The 12,293-nt window shown below is 38.2% G+C and overlaps 1 protein-coding gene across 3 annotated transcripts in view; it reads left to right on the plus strand.

The window, feature by feature from the left end:
• The window catches only part of WASF3 (WASP family member 3), a 191,282-nt gene that overhangs the window by 12,822 nt on the left and 166,167 nt on the right, over positions 1–12,293 (plus strand). The window lies entirely within an intron of this gene.

Below are 12,293 nucleotides of genomic sequence, written 5' to 3' on the forward strand. Positions count from 1 at the left end.
CTTCCACTCCGCACCAGATAGATGGTTACGCACTGGATCTTATTTATTTAATTAAAAGCTTTTATGTACCGGTATTCGTAGGTACATCATATCGGTTTACAGAGAACTTAATGCAATACATGGAACAAGGGGTATGGAACTTGGATGCAAAAAGTAGGAACATGATAAAGAAAGAGAGTATATAGTAATGAATGAATAGGGGGGTGTAACATAAAGGGAAAACAATATGTAAGGTAAGAGCGCGGATCAGGTGCAATAATGCAGATTTTGAAGAGCCAGAGGTGGCATTGATTAAGAAGGGAGAGGGGCTAAAGATCAGCGACAGGAAAAATCCATCAGAAATGTCTTCAAGTTTCCCCCAAGCTCAAGGAAAAGGCAGGTACTCTCTGGCTGTGTAGGGTCCTAATCCAGCAGAGTCCTTACCCTAGTAAGTCCAGGTGTAACCTGCAGCTTCTGAGCAGTCTCTCACCCTTTCACTTAGGCATGTAGGGATTTAAGTGGAAAATCCCCAGCCTCACTCCTGGCTGCCCCCTTCTGTGCTCCAACCAATTTCTTCCAGTGGAATCTCAAAACAGCCCCTGACTCAGGATCTCCCCTATTACCAGATCCTTGAGGGGGATGTACCCCCTTGTGCTTGACACAGAAGATGGCTCAAGCTCTGGTATTCTCCCCCCCCCCTCCCCCTTACTTCCAGCTGACCCCCTGCCTCTGTGCACATCCTATGCACTTCCAGCAGATGTTTACTGAGAGGTTTAAAAGATTTCTAGTACACAGGCCTCCCTGCAAAAGAAAACACTCCTTCACCTGCACTCCTGCTAACATTCAACTTCTATGCACCTCTCGTGGCATGGGGGCCACCTAAATAATGAATGCTATGCAGGTTTTAAAGACATTAAATATGTTTTGATAATATTTATAACAAATGGGTCAAAGATCTGCTTATCTTTTTGAGATAATTGTCATTATTTGCCTTAGGTGCTTTTTTCATATGACCAGAGTCCTGCCAAAAAAGAGATTGGCTGGAACCATCCGAGACAAATTATTAAATTACCACTGCCATATGTTAGATGCACTGTTTTGGTGCAAACCGTTGCCAATGAAAACAGTTTTTTACTTTTCTTGGCAGCCGAGTTTATGGCAGTATACGTATCTGTCTTCAACCGATTTTCTGGGAAGCAAGACTGTGCAGCACGTGTCTGGCTTAGTGACACCGCCGATGTCTGTCTATTTATTAATTAATCTTTTAGACCATTTAGTTTTGAAAAATAATGCTCTTAGCGGGCAACAACAAAAGTCACCACAACAACTGCAAAACGCAAGCATAAAACAAATGTTAAAGCATTTTTTTTGCTGTTAGTATTGAACTTGTCCTGTTGGGTGAATTTTCAAAGAGTTATGTGCAAAAATAGCATAGGCATGCGCATATTTATTTATTTATTGTTTTTGTTATACCGAGTTTCATGATAGGCATCACATCAACCCGGTTTACAAATAACAAGGAGTGTAAAGCATAACGTAACGTAAAAAACAATATTTTCAATAAGAACCTTGAACTTTAAATACAGTGAATCAGAAAAAGGGAGAGGGACAGTTACAAAAAACAAGGAAAATAAACTTATAACAAGGAAAATAAATATATATATATATCCTTTTAGTGCAAGTTATTTAGTCAGTGGGGGGTTATCTTTCTCTCTGGCCAAGTTTTAGATTAAAATCTAATCATGTTTCGAGTATAAATTGTGCTAATATAACAGACCATCTTAGGGGGTTCACAAAAATTTTCTTAGCACTAGAAATCTAAAATCCAATCCAAATCATTCTAAGCTTGGCAATTCAATTTGGAAACATCTCCAGTAACCAGGCGACCAGTGGAGACGATAAACACCAATAGTTGGTCGCATGAATACTTGGCTTCAAACATTCCCACTGCTCTGAAAAGGACTGATACTTTAGCATTTTTTTTCCTTCCCTGATCTTCCATTGTCCATCTTGTAGCACAAGTGGTCTAGAGATGTTGAGCTTAATCGGCCCAATACTCAAAGCTATCCTCAGTACACAATTTGTGTACCCAAGCGAATCTGCAGGGATTTATGCTGGTATTTTATAAACTGTGTGGCAGGAGCAGCGCAGTTTATAACATACTGCATATTTCTGCCTTGAAAGTATGTGAGTAATGCCGGAACACACCCATTTTCTTTTCCCATTAAAAAAAAATATATATGCACGTATATTTTAGGTGCAATATAATTGTAGCAGTGTGCCCATAACCCAGCATTAAACACAAAGGCAGGAATTTTATAAAGTATTTGAATACGCCATTCTGAAAATACTTGCATGCATACTTGGACTCGCCACTGAGTTCCCCTAGACCCTCCAGCATTTCATCCTGAACCCCCCCCCCCCCCCCACCAGTTCACCCAGACACTGCAGTCAAAGGACAAGTCTGATTTTCAAATATGCAAGTCAGTTAGCAGGTATAAAAGTGTTCGGTAATTACAAAAACAAGTCCAGAGACTCAAAGTCGATGAAATGAATTAAGTTATGGGACACTACTCTGGACCAGCAGAGATGAAGAAGATATTGACTGCCCAGAAGTGTTTCAAAGATAAGTGATTTATATCTACAGTATTCGTGGGTCTCTTCTGAACAAATATTAAGTAGTGGTTTTGCACCAAATGATTATATTCAATATTTAAAGGAAAGGGGTGGGGTTTTTTTTTTAATACACTTTCTTAATATACCTTTTGACATGTTTGTTTTCACTGCACTATTGTAAACAACATTTCTTGTAAAGGATTTTCCAATGTACTTTGAGTGAAACATATAGCCAGGCACATGTAAGAAAATACAGATATTGGCTTATCTATGAGTACATTGTTTTTCCCTTAGCATAGATAGCTGGGCCCATGTATTGAGGCTCTTTGTCGGAGAAATTACTTTGATAGGAAAAGTTAAGGAGAGTTAGATAACTCACTGTTTTCCCATTTTTAGGCATGACTAACTTTTAAACCATGTGGCAATTGATTTGTTTTCATGTGAGCCACACTTGTGCAAAACTTTTTCCAAAAAGCTCTCCAGTTGATAGTTTGAATCAGGTCACATGACCCCTATTTGTGTGACTCCACTGAGCTGCTGTTATCAGAATAAACAAGAATTCAAATTATAAAGGTACATTTTCTTGTTATATATCACTTAATCATTACTTGTAAAATTGAACATATGAGTTTAAAAAAAAAAGTGTCCTAAGTATTGTTGTACCAGCTTGTCGGCATGCAAACAACTATACAGTATAGAATGTAACAGGTGGCAGATCCATTTAGCAGAAACCATTTTTATTAGCATCTCTCTGCATTCCAGTTGCATTTGTGCTTCTTTATAGTGAATTGGTTTACTAAATAGAGGAATCTGTATCGTCATGAGATTGGCAGATATGTAAGGTATTCATTAAAATAGCAAAACAGTTATATGAAAAAGATCAATTTTATAAAAAAAAAAAAAAAAGGTTCAAAAAACATTTTTTTTTTTTTTTAAGCTTGTGTGTGTCTAGAGTATAGCTGAAATTGCTAAGAACGTAAGACTTGCCATTCCGGGTCAGACTACAGGTCCATCAAGCCCAGTAACCTGTTTCTAACAGTGGCTAATCCGGGTCACAAGTACCTGGCAGGATCCCAAGGAGTAGATAGATTCCAAGCTGCTTATCCCAGGGATAAGAAGTGGATTTCTGCAACACCACCAAAATAATGGATTATGGACTTTTCCTCCAGGAACTTGTCCAAACCATTTTAAATGCAGCTACACTAACAGCTTTCACCACATCCTCTGGCAACGAATTCCAGAACTTAATTAAGCGTTAAGAGCAAATACTGTTTTTACTCATTAGTTTTGAATGTATTGCCTAGTAACTGCGTTGCGTGACCGCTAGTCTTGTATTAATGTTCTTTATCTCAAGGTCTTAAAGTAGGCTTGAAAATACTGGTTTTGTAATACACTCACTAATTTGGTAACCAATAAAATACATTTTTCTTACACTGTTGATTAGAGGGTGGAGAAGAAGTGGAACAGATTACCAGAAAAGAAACTGGTAAAAAAAAAAAAATGATTGCAGCTTGGTACATTAATCTTTGTTTGGGTTTGTTACAACTGTGATATGGTAGGAGGAAGAAGAATGGATATAGTAATATGTGGGATATATCCCTTTTTAGCTCTAGTAACTTGTCACATAGGGCCTCATTTTCCAATATCGCATGCGATACCAAAAAGGGGCGTAACTTTTGCTAATAAGCATGTGTATCGCAAATTGCGATAACAGCTATGCAAAACACTCTTAGCGCAAGTTGCACTATTAACCCAATTTGGGCTACATTGCCAGTATATTGCAGTTCACAATGTTTCCGGACAGCCTGTTTCAGTATGCTGCAGGCTAGGGGGAGAGAGAGAGAGAGACTTGCTATAGTGCCTCCTCCCTAGACAGTTATTTGTATCCCTATGGGAGGCCCACCTAGTAACTCGAGGTGGGGATTAGGTATGAGTGTAGGGGGTTAGGGGCCACTTTCACATTCAACATGAGATGTACGAACAGAACAGTGGTCTCTTGTGAAGATTTGCTGGCCTTCGGAGTGAGGAAACTCACTCCAAGATGAGGTTTGTGCAATGTTCTCTCCACCTAGGTAGCTAGGTGGAGAGAACAAGCTGTCCGGAAACATCGTGAACCGCGATAAACCTTTACCGGCCTCTAGCGCACAACGTAATGCAAATGAAAGAGGTGTAGTTATTGGCCGCGTTAGGAGCCGCGCTAACACTGCAGCTGTTTCGTGGCACACGATAAATCCTCCCTACTTTACATTTGCTCCGCCCCATTGTCAGAAAACAACCCCACATAATCCACCATTGAAGAACAATAATACACTTTGGATCCAGGCAAAGTGAGAAAAAGAAATGATTTCAAGACCACTACCTAATATTCATATGGGATAAGATGAGCTTTCATAAAAAGCAGATCTCAGTCGTTACAGATTAATTATCCATTCATAAGGGACTTCTCAGTTTTAATCATAGTTTGATTCCCATTATATTTATTTATTTTATTTATTTGTGTTTTTCTATACCGGCATTCACGGCAGTTCGTATCATGTCGGTTTACATAAAACAAGGGGTGAGCAATACATCATAACGTACATAGCTAAAACGTAAGAGTATACATTACAAAAGTATAACAAGTGCGTAGAAGAAAAAGTTACAATAAAACAGGGGTTATTCTAACTGGGATTAGAGTTAGAGGAGAGATAAAAAGTTTAACAAGAAGTAAAACATTGTAGTGATTGGTTGGTATTGTCTGTTTCAGTTTAATAGAAGATGCTCAGTGTTGCTGCATTTGATGGAAGTGAATCATTAAGGGTCCGGAAATGCTTTCATGAACAGCCATGTTTTAAGTCTCTTCCTGAAGGTTGGAAGACATGGTTCCTGTCGTAATTCTAAGGGGATTGAGTTCCATAGTGGGGGACCTGCTGTGGAGAAGGCCCGATCTCTCAATGTTATATGTTGGGTGGTATTGTTGTGAGGTACTTGTAGATATTCTCTATATGCTTCTCTGATGGGTCTGTTGGAGGAATGTTTTTTGAGAGCTATTTGTAGATGGAGTGGAGCCAGTCCATGGATATTTTTGTAGATTGTGGTGAGGGACTTATGAATTATTCTGTAGTGGATTGGTAACCAGTGAAGGTCTTTGAGGACTGGTGTAATGTGATCTCTTCTCCTTTTGTTTGTTAGAATTCTTGCTGCCGTGTTCTGTATCATTTGGAGAGGTTTAGTGTGGGATGATGGGAGGCCTAGAAGGATAGAGTTGCAGTAATCAATTTTCGCAAATATTATTGCTTGGAGCACTGTTCTATAATCATGGAAATGAAATAGGGGTTTTATTCTTTTTAATACGTGCAGTTTGTGGAAGCAGTCTTTGGTTGTTTGGTTGATAAACGATTTTAAATTTAGCCGGTTGTCTATAGAAACTCCTAAATCTCTTACTTTTGAGATTTGCAAGTTGGCTGGCGGGTTTGTAGTGATTTTGCAATTATCTGGAGAGATTAGCATGAATTCGCTTTTTGATTGGTTTAGAATAAGATTTAAGCTGGATAAGAGATCGTTAATTTCTTGAAAACAGTTTTCCCAAAGTTCTAGAGCTTTAGTGATGGATTCTTTGATGGGGATCACAATCTGGACATCGTCGGCGAATATGAAGTGTTTTAGGTTCAATTTGTTTAGCAGTTGGCAAAGCGGGAGAAGGTATAAGTTGAAAAGTGTTGGTGAGAGAGAGGAACCCTGAGGAACTCCTTGTGAAGATGGGTATCTGGGGGATTCTTTGTTGTGGATTTTAACTTTGAAACCTCTGTTTTCTAAGAATGTCTTGAACCATGTTAGTGCTGATCCTGCAATACCGATGTTCGCCAGTTGCTTTAGTAATATGGCGTGGTTAACAGTATCGAAAGCTGCCGATAGATCCAATAAAATCAGTAGGAAGGCCTGTCCTTTGTCGAGGCCCAGTATAATGTAGTCAGTCAGTGAGATTAGAAGGGATTCTGTGCTTGAAGCTTTTCTGAAACCGAATTGAGTAGGGAATAGAATTTTGTGTTCTTCTATGTATTCAGATAGTTGTGTGTTAACTAGTTTCTCCATCACCTTGGCAATGAAAGGCAGATTGGAGATTGGACGGAAGTTGTTAGGATCTTTGGGGTCCAAGTTAGGCTTCTTGAGGAGCGGTTTAATGGATGCTAGTTTGAGGTCGTCTGGATAGAAACCCTGGGTGAATGAGCAGTTTATGATGTCCGCTAGGGTTTTGGTTATGGTGTCCGGGATTAGCAGTAGTAGTTTAGATGGGATCTGGTCTAGTGGATGAGATGAGGGTTTCATTTTCTTAAGAAGTGTTTGGATCTCTGAGGAAGTGGTGAGTTCAAGAGACTGGAGGGAGATGTCTTTATTATGGAGTGCGTAATTGCTGGCTGGTGTGCCTGTATTAGGCTTTAATTGTGTTAGCAGGTTTGTGATTTTCTTACTGAAGAAGAATGCCAGCTCATCAGCTTTTGTTTGAGCTTGGTTAGGTGGTATGTCAGGAAGGTTGGCCTGAGTTAGATTGGAGACAAATGTGAATAGCGCTTTGGAGTCGAATATGATGTCATGAATCTTATGTGCGTAGAAGTCCCTTTTTGTTTTTAAAGTGGAGCTCTTGTATGATTGGAGGGCGAGTTTGTATGTAGAAAGTGTAAAGGGGGAAGGGGCTTTACGCCATTTACTTTCTTTTTGACGCAGGTTAAGTTTGAGGTTTTTAAGTTCGTTAGTAAACCATGGCTGTCTTTTTGACTCGCCTTGTTTGACTTTTTTTGTTGTCCACGGACAAAGTTTGTTTGCCACAGTTTCTGTTATAGTAGACCAGGAATTTATGGCTGCATTAGGTGATGTGACGTCTATGTGTGAGAGTTCCGTGATTAGATGATTGCTGAGTTCATCTGAGGCGCATACTTTTCTGTAGAGAAATGAGTGTTGAGGAGAGGGTTTATTGCTCGTTTGGGTCATTGAGAAGGTGGTGGAGATTAAAGAGTGGTCTGACCAGGGAACTTTTTTGCAAGTGGGTTGTACTGAATGTGTTATACCTGAGTTCACAAAGATAAGGTCCAGTATGTGACCTGCCTTGTGGGTAGGTTCATTGATTATTTGTTTGAATCCCATTGCAGACATGGCTGTAAGAATGGTTTCGCAGCTGGTAGAGAGTGTGTTGTTATCAACGTGCAAGTTGAAATCTCCTAGGATTATCGTTGGGGAGTCTGGTTTTAGATAAGATGCTAAGATTTCTAGGAAGGGTGATGGATCCGCTTCTAGAAGTCCTGGGGGGGCATATACTAGAAGGATTTGTAGAGAGTCTGATTTGAAAAGACCTGTTTCCAATTTAGAGTCAGATTTGATTGGGTGATGAGAGAATCTGAGTTCTTTCTTTGCTGCTAGGAGAATGCCCCCACCCCTTTTTTTCTGTCGTGGGATCGAGAAAAAGTCGTAGGTCTGAGTTGGTAGTTGATTAATTAAAGCTATATCTGTAGATTTAAACCACGTTTCTGTTATAGCACAGAGGTCTGGGTTTGCATCTAGGAGAAGGTCATTTAAAATCAGAGATTTCTTGGATAGTGATTGAGCATTAAATAATATCAGTGAAAAAAGAGTGAATCCTAGAAGTTGTGTAATCATTGGAGTAATCATGATAGGGATAAGGGATTTGTAGGTGCGTTGATTGTAGAGTATGTTTGGTTTTCCTGTGAGTAGCGTTCGATGATGGAGAATCGGTATATACCGTATAATACCAAAAAAGTGAAAAACTTTGTGAAATCATCACTTATATTAAAAGACTATTGCTTAGCAATTCAAAGTCCAAATAAAGTGTCTAAATTGCAGAATTCAAAAATTAGAAATGAAAGACAGAATTTCTCTTAGGAAATAACAGCTCGATAGTTCACACTCTGCATATTATTTCTAGTTCACGGAAGATACTCAGTCATAGACACTGGGTCTTCACAAACCTCTGCTTCTTGAAAGAGAACAGCACAGTAAGAGTTCTCTTGTACTTCTTTTGTGTGTCCTACCTATGAAAAGGGCAGGTAGATTTAATTTAGTGAACCCAAACGGTGGGTAGAAGGTTTGGAATGGCAACTCTGATGTTTGGTTTGGGTGTCATGTAGTACATTTTAATTTAAGAATGCAGTGACACTGAAAAAAATTGGATAGTAAGTGGTTTTATATATAAGTGCTAAGATTTTTCCCCACTGAATCCTGGAGCTTGGTTGAATGGGTGAGAATGCATGCGTAGTTTATATGCAGATGACAATATCTGTGTGCACAAAATATTTTCTGTGCAATGAACGTATATTTACTACTGTCCAAACTTTGTTTCAGATTTACTGGATGGTTGTCCAGAATAAATACTGGAATACTCCAGGTATTTTGCACTCGATATCACAAAAGGAATTTCTTTTGAGGCTAGTTTTAATAGAAGTTATTTAAAGCAGCATGATTAAAAAATACTTTTAGATAATTTGTCCTTTAACTGAATTATTTCAGTTTCTATTTCATTTGAGGAAACACTAGCATTGAAAGTTTTCAAAGCCCGTCTTACTCAGTCTTCGACTCTCTACTGTGCAGATATAAGTAAACTAGGATGCTGCTGTGCTGTTAATCAGAACTTGCTTATATGTAAATTGTGACTGATTCATTCATCTATTAGATGTGTAGTCTGCACTTCCAAAGCTTAGAGCAGAATACAATAAATATAAACAGTACAAATAAAATATTGATTACTTCATTGTATTATATGCTAATTTAAATAGCTGAAAAGTAGGTTTGTGGAAAATGTCTAATATTGGACATGTCAGTGAGCATCGTTTATTTCAAAACAGTAGAAACTTTAATATATTAGAACAAAAAGGAGACCTTTGTAAGCAAGAGGCAGGTAGATATGACCAAATGGGTGTCAAAAAGTAGTTAGGTTACTTGTATGACTTTGGTGTATATATGTATGCTTGTGGTACAGATATTCAGATCTCAAAAATGTATCCTTCCAGAACACACATACTTAGCATTGTTGTAATTGTATAATAATTGTGTGTTGTACTTTTGGTTCTAGCATTTTTAGACTACAGTGTGGAAATAAAAGTAGTATTGTGAAAATAATCCTCCCTTTGAGAATCAAACTGGTGCCCAGATCAAAAATGTAAAGGGCATTTTTTTTTTTTTTTTTAAATAGTCTGCAGTGGGCCTGTAAGCAGATTTTCAATGAGAAAGTTGTGTGGCAGGCTGGTTCTGTGGGGAGGTTTTACTCTGCTCATTTTGCACCCACAAAGTAAGGGGGGGAAATTAGGCACAGGGATTTCAAAGTAAAATCTCCACATATACCTTTTTGAGTCCACCCTGTTCCCAGCCCCAGTGCTGCCCCTTTTCCCTGAGGAGAAATGTCCACATGCATACTTTTCCCAAGTGGATGGTGGAAACAATTTTCAGTTGTGGGTTTTTTTTTTTTTCCAGATAAACTGGGGGGGGGGGTAGCAAAGAGAAGTGACCGCCCTATGCCATTGTGGTAGTCCCATCCCTAACACTATAATTTCCTGTCAGTTTGGAGGTGGAACCCTGCATGTCAGCTGGCTGTGTTAATTGTCCCAAGACCTGAACCTTCAAAAGAGTTGGGGTTTTTTTTTTTTTACCTTAGGAAAATTGTTACTCCCCCCCCCCCCCCCCCCCAGCATTTTCCTCTTCTTTCATGCTTCCAGCTCAGACGGGCCTGGTCTGTGTCGGGCTCTGGCACCATGAACTTGAATTTGCAACTACCTGGGACTTTCATGCCCTGACCTAACTCCACCCATTTTTTGTGTGGGTGAATGTACTTTCACCTACATGTTGGAGTGGGGGAAGAGGAAATCATGCTTTTACACAGGTGAAGCTTCTGTTTACCTCTATGTAAACTTTTTTTTTTTAAACTATTGCTCCTCCTCTGACTTTTTTTTTTTTTTTTTTTTTGAGCAATCTCTTTATCGACCATGAATAGTTGATGTGCTTGTGCTGGTCAGAAGGACCCACTGCAGGAGTAGGAGGTGGTAGGCCAGGAAGTGCTATGATGCAACTTCTGGTCTGAAGCTGCTGCTCTCAATTATATACAGTTTTGTCCACAAGTCTGGATTACTGTGGGAGTTAATAGAGTAGGAATTGATAAATTAAAACCACCGTACATGCAAAACAGGAATACTCTTTACCCTTTGATTCTGAATCCTACAAAATTAATTTAATGCCGCATGGCTTCTTCCCCGTCATGTCTTCTCTATACAGATGTAAATATTTATTTGAATACTCATTTTATCTACTCCTTTTGTAATTTGCCTTATTTTCATGAACTGTATAATGGGATAATGATACAATAGAGCCAGCTTTATGTGGTTGACCCTAAGTTATTTTATAAGTAAAACTCTTCTGACCTTTTAAAAAAAGGAGATTGATTGATTTAAAAACAAAACAAAAACTTCCTTAATAGCTGGTGTTAAATTATTGCTTTAATTCCCTTGGTGCACAATTTTAACACTAAAATGTTAAATTGATATTTTTACTGATTTACTCATGGGCAAACAATTTCACACTTAAACGCTTTCATCTAAATGCTAACTAAAAAAATTGAGATGGGTAGGTGTTAATATGCTTTTTTTTTCTATTTTTTTTATCAAAGGACCAAAAGAGATGCATTCATGGGTTAGTCATTTAAATTTCTGATACCCTGAATTCAGAGAATCCTCATTTTTGAGTAAGACTCTCTCTTTAAAAAAAAAAAAAAAAAAAAAAAAAGTTTTCCTATTTATGCTGAGCATCATGAATATTTGTTTTGATTTTTTATTTTAATTCAGGTTACTGGCAAAGGGAAGCACATAGTTTATATCTGGGCAGTTCTTGAAACAGGTGGAAATATTTCACCCATACAAATATTCCCTACTGAAATATTTCAGATGTTTGTATCAGTGCATACCAGCCCATTAGTGCATGCCTTTGAAATCCCATGTTAAAATGAAAGCTAAGGCTGCCTTTTTTTTTTTTAATTGATGTTATGCCAGTTAAAACTGTTAATTTCCAGTGCTTGCTTTCGTACAGTCCTCAGAGCACTTGTATTGAGTATGATCGATTTAATGGTTTAGAATAGTGCAGCACAGGTATTGACTGGAGTGAAGTACTGTGAGCACATAATGCCTCTAATATAGAGGTAAGATTGGTTACCAGTAGCAGAGAGGGTTCGTTTTAAGTTTTTTACATTACTTTTTAAGGCAGTAAATGTGGAAGATCATCCACGGGCTGAATTACCAAAATATTCTAGTGCTTGGCCTCTTCATTCAAATGAGCAGAATTTGCTGTGTACCTAGTTTAAAACTGTTAAAAAAAAACAAAAACCACAAGAGATGAGGACTAGTGCATCCTCTGTGATAGGACCCACTATGAGGTATGCGCTTGAGCTTTTAATGGTTAATGTGATTGTATTTGTTTTATGTGTATTTATGAATGTTTTCTTGTACTATGCACAGATGTCGTGTTATGGATGTAGCAGAATATAAATGTAGTAGGTTATTTAAAAAAAAAAAAATAGGGAAGTAACTTGCTGCCGACCATTTTAGTGACATGAATTATGCATTTACTGTTGTAGGTTGTGTTGTGTTTAATTTTGGACCAAGAAAAGCTTGTCACATGACAAAAAAAACCCTAAACTTTTTGAAGAACATCTCTGTAAACTCCTGTTTACA

The sequence above is a fragment of the Rhinatrema bivittatum genome, chromosome 5 (assembly GCF_901001135.1).
Source record: "Rhinatrema bivittatum chromosome 5, aRhiBiv1.1, whole genome shotgun sequence".
Lineage (NCBI taxonomy): Eukaryota > Metazoa > Chordata > Amphibia > Gymnophiona > Rhinatrematidae > Rhinatrema > Rhinatrema bivittatum.